Genomic DNA, 10,366 nt, shown 5'->3' on the forward strand with positions numbered 1-10,366 from the left:
CCTTGGAGGGCCCAGGTGGTCGTTGTTTGGACCGGGCAGAAAAATAGGATGGTTGTGGACTATAGCCAGACCATCAATAGGTTCACGCAGCTTGACGCATACCCCCTACCCCACATCGCGGATATGGTCAATCAGATAGCCCAGTACAAGGTGTACTCGACCGTAGATCTGAAATCTGCTTACCACCAGCTCCCCATCCGCCCGGAGGACCGCCCCTACACCGCCTTTGAGGCGGGCGGCAGGCTCTAACACTTCCTGCGCGTCCCCTTCGGTGTCACGAATGATGTGTCTGTCTTCCAGAGGGAAATGGACCGGATGGTGGACCAGTGCCAACTGAAGGCCACATTTCCATATATGGATAACATCACCATCTGCAGTCACGACTGGCAGGATCACAACACCAACCTCCAATGATTTTTCCAAGTGGCCAAAGCTCTGAACCTTACCTATAACAGGGACAAGTGTGTGTTCGGAACCACCCGACTCGCTATCCTTGGGTACGTCATGGAGAATGGGATCATTGGCCCTGATCCCGACTGTATGCGCCCCCTGTTAGAACTCCCTCGTCCCACCACCCTCAGAGCCCTCAGACGGTGCCTGGGCTTCTTTTCCTATTACGCCCAATGGGTCCCCCATTACATAGACAAGGCCCACCCCCTGGTCAAGTCCACCACATTTCCCCTCTCTGCTGAGGCCCACACGGCCTTCAGCCGCATTAAAGGGGACATTGCCAAAGCAACGATGCATGCGGTGGATGAGACCATTCCCTTCCAAGTAGAGAGTGACGCCTCCGATTTCAGGCAGGCAGGCCAGTAGAATTCATTTCTCGTACCCTTCAAGGCTCTGAAATTCGGCACTCCGTGGCAGAGAAAGAAGCCCAGGCCATAGTGGAAGCCATTAGGCACTGGAGGCACTATCTTGCCGGCAAAAGGTTCACCTTGCTGACCGACCAGCGCTCAGTTGCATTCATGTTTAGCAACCAACAGTGGGGCAAAATCAAAAATGATAAAAGTTTTGCAGTGGAGAATAGAACTCTCCGCCTACAACTATGATATCCTGTACCGGCCTGGAAGGCTCAATGAGCCCCCTGATGCCCTATCCTGGGGAGCATTTGCCAGTGCACAGCTTGACCAGCTATACGCCCTCCATGCAGATCTTTGCCACCCGGGGGTCACCCGATTTTACCATTTCGTGAAAGCCCGGAACCTGCCTTATTCCCTTGAGGACATCAGGACGATGACCAGGAACTGCCAAGTCTTCGCTGAGTGCGAACCGCACTTCTACCGTCCTGAAAAGGCACAACTTATCAAGGCCACCCGCCCCTTTGAGTGACTGAGTGTTGACTTTAAGGGCCCCCTTCCCTCCACCGACCGCAATGTCTACTTTCTCAACATAATCGACGAGTACTTGCGGTTCCCCTTTGCCATTCCCTGCCCCGACACCACTGCCACGTCCGTCATAAAAGCCCTGCGCCAGCTCTCCACTCTGTTCAGATATCCCTGCTATATCCACAGTGATAGAGGGTCCTCCTTTATGAGTGACGAGCTGCGCCAGTACCTGCTAGCTAGGGGCATTGCTACTACTCGGACCACGAGTTATAATCCCCGGGGAAATGGACAGGTGGAGAGGGAGAATGCCACAGTGTGGAAGGCCACATTTTTAGCATTTAAGTCAAAGGGGTTGCTGGTCTCTCAATTGCAGGAGGTCCTCCCTGAGGCACTCCACTCTATCTGCTCCCTGTTACGTGCGTCCACCAATGCCACCCCTCACTAACGCCTATTCTCTTTTCCCAGGAAGTCTGTCACTGGGACCACCCTACCGGCTTGGCTGACGTCCCCAGGGCCAATGCTGCTCCGGAAACATGCGAGGAGCAATAAATACTCCCCGCTGGTCGAGAGGGTTCACCTACTACATGCAAACCCCCAGAATGCCTAGTTGGTCTTACCTGATGGGCAGGAGGACACGGTCTCCGTCTGCGACCTGGTGCCGGCAGGAGCAGCAGACCACTACCCCGAACACTCCATGGTAACTATGAACCCTGTACCCACCGAGGTGTATACCCAGCTGACACCGCGCACACCAAGCCCTACACAGACTCCTCACGACACTCCCATACCGGGCGCCTCGCACACGCATGAGGGATCACTGACGCCCAATGGGCTGACACCTCAAGCACAACCACCATCTCCGGTGCAATCACCACCGGCACCTGTGCAATCACAGCAGGTGCTACTTAGATCGCAGTGACTGATTCGACCACCTGATAGACTTAACCTGTAAATATACTTGTAAGAAACTTCGCCCCATGGGGACTCTCTTTTAAAACAAAGGAGAGGATGAATGTGGTGAACTACATATACCTGTCCGGACACGCCCCCCCCCCCTCCCGCTGACTGCTCCTATGGCTCCTCCCACAGACCCCTGTATAAAGGCAATTGGAGGCACTGCTCCTCCCTCAGTCTCCAGGATGTTGTGTGATGGTCTCTTGCTGCTGACAGTGCTCTCTTTTCCAGCTAATAAAAGCCTATCTCTCGCCTCACGTCTCCGAGAGTTATTGATGGTGCATTGGGGGAGAGGGCAAGAGGGCAAGGAAAGATGGCGATCAGGCATCTTGATTAGGGCGTTTGAAACACACTTTCCCTGCGCCACTCAGTTACCCGGTCGTCAACTCAAATAGCCAGATTAATTAAATCATCCAGACTGTCTGGCTCGTCCCGGAGAGCGATCTCATGCATTCAGTTCACGCTGGAAAGCAGTGATGAGGGATCTCTCACTCCATCTTGTCTCTACTGCAAGGGTACGGAACTGACTGCACAGGGTCTCACCATTCCTCTGCCTTGGTGCAGGTCCAAGAGTCGGTGGGCAGCCTCCCAACCCCGTATTGGAAAATAAAAAAACCTCCTTTTATTTTATTTTTTGCTCAGCGTAACAGAACTTTCAATTTCCAGATACATTTACATTTACATTTCTTCCCCTCACAGATACCAGCAATCAGAACTCTTCCATCAAAATATAGACATCACCACAACATCCTACACAAAAGCCCTTATTAGTATGTCTATATGCTGCAGAAAAGGTTGCCATGTTTTATGAAAACTATTTGTTTTTGAGTGTACCATACACGTCAACAAGTCCAAAGGAATGTATTCCATGATTAATTTACGCCAACCACAGCCTCCCTGTTTCTGATTGCTGTGAACACTCATTCGAAGTGGCCGGAGGTTATACCAATGAAGTCAACACCTGTCACAACCACGGATTCAGCAGCGCAGTAGATATGGCAATTGAGCTTGAGAATTTGCATGTGTCAGGTAATTATTATGTTCTCTTTGCATAGTGGAAACAGCCACTCCCACGGGTGTAACGATGCTTCTGGAGTTGCATTTTGAACTCTTGGGCATCCCGAACAGCTTTTGGCCAAGTCTGCAGTCTGTTTATCTATTCCCTTCTCAAGCACCTTCTGATTAGCATTAAGCAGCTGTGACAGTCTCTGGTTAGTGCTACCATTTGGGCTGAAGTTGCCTGTTGATGCCACACCAAAAGCTTTGATTAAGTGCCCGTCTGGTTGGATTTTTTTCAACTTTTCAATATACAAAGCTCTAACTGCAGCGTTTGGCTTCTATAAGTCAGCATCACTTTCAGTTTGCCTTTGGGCGGCACTTCTTCGCCTGCGTGGGTCTTCAGCATCACTGAGGTCTTCTCTAATGGTATCTTAGAAAGCAGTCTGTTGTAGTCAACCTCTAGTCGACTTAAACCGAACTGAACTCTGCATGATCTTAAGACTAGTCATTTACCCCTAGACTTTGAAAGAGCTTGGTTTTTGAATCCTATATCCACACTTCTGTATATATCATTGCTAACCTGTTTCATATGTATGTTTGCATTTTATAGTACTGTATCACTTAGTTTACAAGTAAACACTTTTAGTTACAGTAATACCAGACTCCAACGTATCATTCCATTTCTGCTGGTTTGGTAACCCGGTCACGGGGTACGTGACAGATTATAGAGGAAACCGTGTATCCAATTTCATGAGCAAATACGAGGAAATCTGCAGATGCTGGAAATTCAAACAACACACACAAAATGCTGGTGGATCACAGCAGGCCAGGCAGCATCCATAGGGAGAAGCACTGTCAATGTTTTGGACCGAGACCCTTCGTCAGGACCTGAGGAAGCATTTGCTTAGTTTTGTGTTTGAGATTTTTCACTCGGTTGTGCTTTTTATCTGCCTTGGCCTCTTGGTTGTGCTTTTTATCTGCTTCACACACTCTCTGTGTGACCTTGTCCGTGACATTTTCTGCCCACTTTTTCTTTGAATCAACAGTCGCCATGGGAGGATTTGTCACATTGATAGCATCTTTGGCTTTTTGCACCATTCAGGGACATTTTGTGCATTTCACATTCTAACCTCCTGAAAGGGAGCAGGCTTGTGGGTGTTGGAAAGCAGTAGAAGCAATACTTTAGAGAAGCCTGGTAGGCCAGTGACAGAAGGGGGCAGATATAGATGAGGATGGGGTCATACAGTGGCTTCACTTCTCTGGGCAGCAAGTCTACAGTTATTGATTGTATGCCAGACCCTTATTTGATACACTGCACACCCCACTGGCCAATGCCCCACCCTTCTTCCAACCAGACCCACAAACTCCAAGGTAAAGCACATGTGCAGTGTTCCTATCATAAGGAGAGCATTGAGACTGGACCCAAATGCAGGACACAGACACTGAAGTACTAGGAACAGGACAGGACAAAACTAAAGGACGGGGCGGGTCACAGACTAAGCTAGGAAAGCTGTACCAGGACGAGGGACTGAGAACAAAGAACTTGGGTGTGGACTCTGAGCCAGAGACTGGACAAGGACCCAGAACTTGGGTCTTGACGCGGGCTCGGACCTCAAACCAGGCGAAGACATGACAAGGTTCGGGTTCTTGGAGGCAGACTAGGAACTGTACATCAACATAGAGCCAGGACTTCTCCTTCGACAAGCCGGGACTCATCTTTAATAAGACACTAACACGAGACTGGACAGTACATCAACATAGAGCCAGGACTTCTCCTTCGACAAGCCGGGACTCATCTTTAATAAGACACTAACACGAGACTGGACAGTACATCAACATAGAGCCAGGACTTCTCCTTTGACAAGCCCAGACTCATCTTTAAAAAGACACTAACACGAGACTGGACAGTACATAGACACAGAGCCAGGACTTCTCCTTTGACAAGCCGGGACTCATCTTTAATAAGACACTAACACGAGACTGGACAGTACATAGACACAGAGCCAGGACTTCTCCTTTGACAAGCTGGAACTCAACTTTCACTCCACACCAAGGTGGGGCAGGACCATCCGTCGGGTAACAGCAGAACGGCCGGACTTACCTGACGAAGGCAAAGACTAGATAAGCCAGATCATCCCGCAGGGCAACGGCAGAACAGCCTGACTTACCCCACAGGGTGAGGACAGGAAGAGACAAACATCAAAGAACGCCAGACAGTTCCATCTCTGCATCGGGGTTGCTCCGAGACCAGCAACCTCGGCTGGCGACAGAAACAACCGGATCCCTACCTAGCTCGGAGTGGCTGACGGCCACCCAGCTGGCCTGGAAATCAGCCAAATCCATACCGCAATGACAGCTCCGACTTCTGACAGCAAGGCTCCGAGAAGCAATGGTTCTCCACCCCAGCCTAAAGATGGCAAGTGGCCGTTTGCTCCCAGGGATACTTGACAAGACAACCCCCAACCACACTCAATCCCAGGGCCACTTATATTCCCAGCCCCAGGGTGATCATCAGGTGCTTATGATCAAGTCCAACGGAAACAAGTGACGGCCGGAGGACCCGGAGTCCGGAGTCCACGGACCGGACCGTGAACCGGAATGCGGACTTCGAACCGGACCCTGACAGTTCCAAATGATTGGGACTCCATTGATTTTAAATGTAACTAAAACAACCTTTTAACATATACAGTATACTTCCACAATTGCAATTTTTTCTAAAAAGCTATTTTCAAAGCTGATAAATGAATGTAGTAACAATTTTTTTTGCTGATTTCAGTCCAACAGTCCTATAGTTCCTTTCTTTTTTAATATAAAATATCACAAGTTGCTATATTTGCAAGTTTATTTTTCAATTAAATTTAGATCAGAAGCACTTAAGGGACTGAAAATTTACAAATTGGGCTTGACAAGGACATAAAAGTCCTTTGCAATTCAGTCAGAGACATTTTTCTCTACAATGAGCTTGTACTTTTGCACATTTTCCATTGACTTTGCTTCGGCTGCTTGGCTGAAAGGAAGATTAGTTGCCAAAGTGGTAGGTGAAAGGCAAAAATTATGAAATGGACAAGCAACTGCATGTCATATAGAACACAAAACATAGAATAGTACAGCACAGTACAGGCCATTCGGCCCACAATGTTGTGCCAACCCTTAAACCCTGCCTCCCCTATAACCCCCCACCTTAAATTCCTCCATATACCTGTCTAGTAGTCTCTTAAACTTCACTAGTGTATCTGCCTCCACCACTGACTCAGGCAATGCATTCCACACACCAACCACTCTCTGAGTGAAAAACCTTCCTCTATTATTCCCCTTGAACTTCTGTCCCCTTACCTTAAAGCCATGGCCTCTTGTACTGAGCAGTGGTGCCCTGGGGAAGAGGCACTGGCTGTGCACTGTATCTATTCCTCTTAATATCTTGTATGCGTCTATCATGTCTCCTCTCATCCTCCTTCTCTCTAAAGAGTAAAGCCCTAGCTCCCTTAATCTCTGAGGGGTGGTGGCAGCTGGAATGGTAAGTGCCTGGATTGATATAGTTGTCAGTTTGGTTGTCTGGAGCAGACTCCTGCTATAGGGCCTGGCGAATTTGGTTCTCAAAGGCCCAGACAATCAGGGTGAGGATCTGGGAGGATGAAATGATGGGCTGATGATTGATCCCTGTTTCCATACTCTCCAGATACTCAGAGATTTCATACTCTCTAAACCAGGCAGCATCCTGGTAAATCTCCTCTGTACCCTTTCCAATGCTTCCACATCCTTCCTATAGTGAGGCGACCAGAACTGGACACAGTACTCCAAGTGTGGCCTAACCAGAGTTTTATAGAGCTGCATCATTACCCCTCGACTCTTAAACTCTATCCCTCGACTTATGAAAGCTAACACCTCATAAGCTTTCTTAACTACCCGATCTACCTGTGAGGCAACTTTCAGGGATCTGTGGACATGTACCTCCGATCCCTCTGCTCCTCCACACTACCAAGTATCCTACCATTTTCTTTGTACTCTGCCTTGGAGTTTGTCCTTCCAAAGTGCACCACCTCACACTTCTCCGGGTTGAACTCCATCTGCCACTTCTCAGCCCACTCCTGCATCCCATCAATGTCTCTCTGCAATCTTCGACAATCCTCAACACTATCCACAACAGTACCAACCTTTGTGTCATCTGCAAACTTGCCAATTCACCCTTCTAACCCCACATCCAGGTCATTAATAAAAATCACAAAAAGTAGAGGTCCCAGAACTGATCTTTGTAGGACATCACTAGTCACAACCCCCCAACCTGAATGTATTCCCTCCACCATGACCCTCTGCTTTCTGCAGGCAAGCCAATTCTGAATCCACCTGGCCAAATTTCCCTGGATCCCGTGCCTTCTGACTTTCTGAATAAGCCAACTTTGTGGAACCTTGTCAAATCCCTTACTAAAATCCATGTAGATCACATCCACTGCACTACCCTCATCTATATGCCTGGTTGCCTCCTCAAAGAGGCTTGTTAGACACGATCTGCCCTTCACAAAGCCAGGCTGACTGTCCCTGATCAGACCATGATTCTCTAAATGCCCATAGATCCTATCTCTAAGAATCTTTTCCAACAGCTTTCCCACCACAGACGTAAGGCTCACTGGTCTATAATTACCCGGACTATCCCTACTACCTTTTTTGAACAAGGGGACAACATTCACCTCCCTCCAATCCTCTGGTACCATTCCCGTGGACAACGAGGACATAAAGATCCTAGTCAGAAGCTCAGCAATCTCTTCCCCTGCCTCATGGAGCAGCCTGGGGAATATTCCGTCAGGTTCCGGGGACTTATCTGTCCTAATGTATTTTGACAACTCCAACACCTCCTCTCCCTTAATATCAACATGCTCTAGAATATCAACCTCACTCATATTGTCCTCACCATCATCAAGTTCTCTCTCATTGGTGAATACCGAAGAGAAGTATTCATTGAGGACCTCGCTCACTTCCACAGCCTCCAGGCACATCTTCCCACCTTTGTCTCTAATTGGTCCTACCTTCACTCCTGTCATCCTTTTGTTCTTCACATAATTGAAGAATGCCTTGAGGTTTTCCTTTACCCTACTTACCAAGGTCTTCTCATGCCTCCTCTTGCTCTCCTCAGCCCCTTCTTAAGCTCCTGTCTTGCTACCCTATATTCCTCAATAGACCCATCTGATCCTTGCTTCCTAAACCTCATGTATGCTGCCTTCTTCTACCTGACTAGATTTTCCACCTCACTTGTCACCCATGGTTCCTTCACCCTACCATTCTTTGTCTTCCTCACCAGGACAAATTTATCCCTAACATCCTGCAAGAGATCCCTAAACATCGACCACGTGTCCATAGTACATTTCCCTGCAAAAACATCATCCCAGTCCCCACCTGCAAGTTCTAGCCTTATAGCCTCATAACTTGCCCTTCCCCAATTAGAAATTTTCCTGTCCTCTCTGATTCTATCCTTTTCCATGATAATGCTAGAGGCCAGGGAGCGGTGATCACTGTCTCCCAGATGCTCACCCACTGAGAGATCTGTGACCTGACCCGGTTTGTTACCTAATACTAGATCTAGTATGGCATTCCCCCTAGTTGGCCTGACAACATACTGTGACAGGAATCCATCCTGGACACACTTACAAACTCTGGCCCATCTAAACCATTGGCACTAATTAGGTGCCAATCAAAATTAGGGAAGTTAAAGTCACCCATGATAACAACCCTGTTATTTTTTCATTAATCATTTTCGGATTAAATTCACAAAGCTCAATCAGAATCAGGAATATTGCAGTTCGAATTCAAAAGACAAATCAGATACAGAAAGGTCAAGTGTAGAAGAATTTAGTACCAGAGGTTATATGGTGATAGTTGTGTTGGAGGTACCTACACTTGAATAAACTGCTTCAATGCATTAGAAAATGTAATTTGTACTGCAACCCTCTCATCGGGCTTTAATACAAGCTTGGCTCGTTGGCTAGCTCTTCTAATGACCACAAGATCTAGAAGATTACAAGGCTAATAGAAAGGAGCTCAAGAAGGGAATTAGGAGAGCCAGAAGGGGCCATGAGAAGGCTTTGGTGGGCAAGATTAAGGAAAACCCCAAAGCATTCTACAAGTATATGAAGAGCAAGATGGTAAGACGTGAAAGAATAGGACCTATCATGTATGACAGTGGAAAGGTATGTATGGAATCAGAGGAAATAGCAGAGGTACTTAATGAATTCTTTACTTCACTATTCACAATGGAAAAGAATCTTGGTGACTGTATTGATGACTTGCAGCAGACTGAAAAGCTTGAGCATGTAGATATTAAGTAAGAGGATGTGCTGGAGCTTTTGGAAAGCATCAAGTTGGATAAGTCGCTGGGACCGGATGAGATGTACAGCAGGCTACTGTGGGAGGCGAGGGAGGAGATTGCTGAGCCTCTGGCAATGACCTTTGCATCATCAATGGGGACAGGAGAGGTTCCGGAGGATTGGAGGGTTGTGGATGTTGTTCCTTTATTCAAGAAAGGGAGTAGAGATAGCTCAGGAAATTATAGACCAGTGAGTCTTACGTCAGTGGTTGGTAAGTTGATGGAGAAGATCCTGAGAGGCAGGATTTATGAACATTTGGAAATGTATAATATAATTAGGAATAGTCAGCATGGCTTTGTAAAGGGCAGGTCATGCCTTACGAGCCTGATTGAATTTTTTAGGATGTGACTAAACATATTGATGAAGGAAGAGCAGTAGGTGTAGTGTATATGGATTTCAGCAAGGCATTTGATAAGGTACCCCATGCAAGGCTTATTGAGAAAGTAAGGAGGCATGGGATCCAAAGGGACATTGCTTTGTGGATCCAGAACTGGCTTGCCCACAGAAGGCAAAGAGTGGTTGTAGACAGGTCATATTCTGCATGGAGGTCAGTGACCAGTGGAGTGCCTCAGGGATCTGTTCTGGGATCCTTGCTCTTCGTGATTTTTATAAATGACCTGGATGAGGAAGTGGAGGGATGGGTTAGCAACTTTGCTGATGACACAAAGGTTGGAGGTGTTGTGGATAGTGTGGAGGGCTGTCAGAGGTTACAGCAGGAGATTGATAGGATAC

Source organism: Hypanus sabinus, chromosome 8, assembly GCF_030144855.1.
Source record: "Hypanus sabinus isolate sHypSab1 chromosome 8, sHypSab1.hap1, whole genome shotgun sequence".
NCBI classification, from domain to species: domain Eukaryota; kingdom Metazoa; phylum Chordata; class Chondrichthyes; order Myliobatiformes; family Dasyatidae; genus Hypanus; species Hypanus sabinus.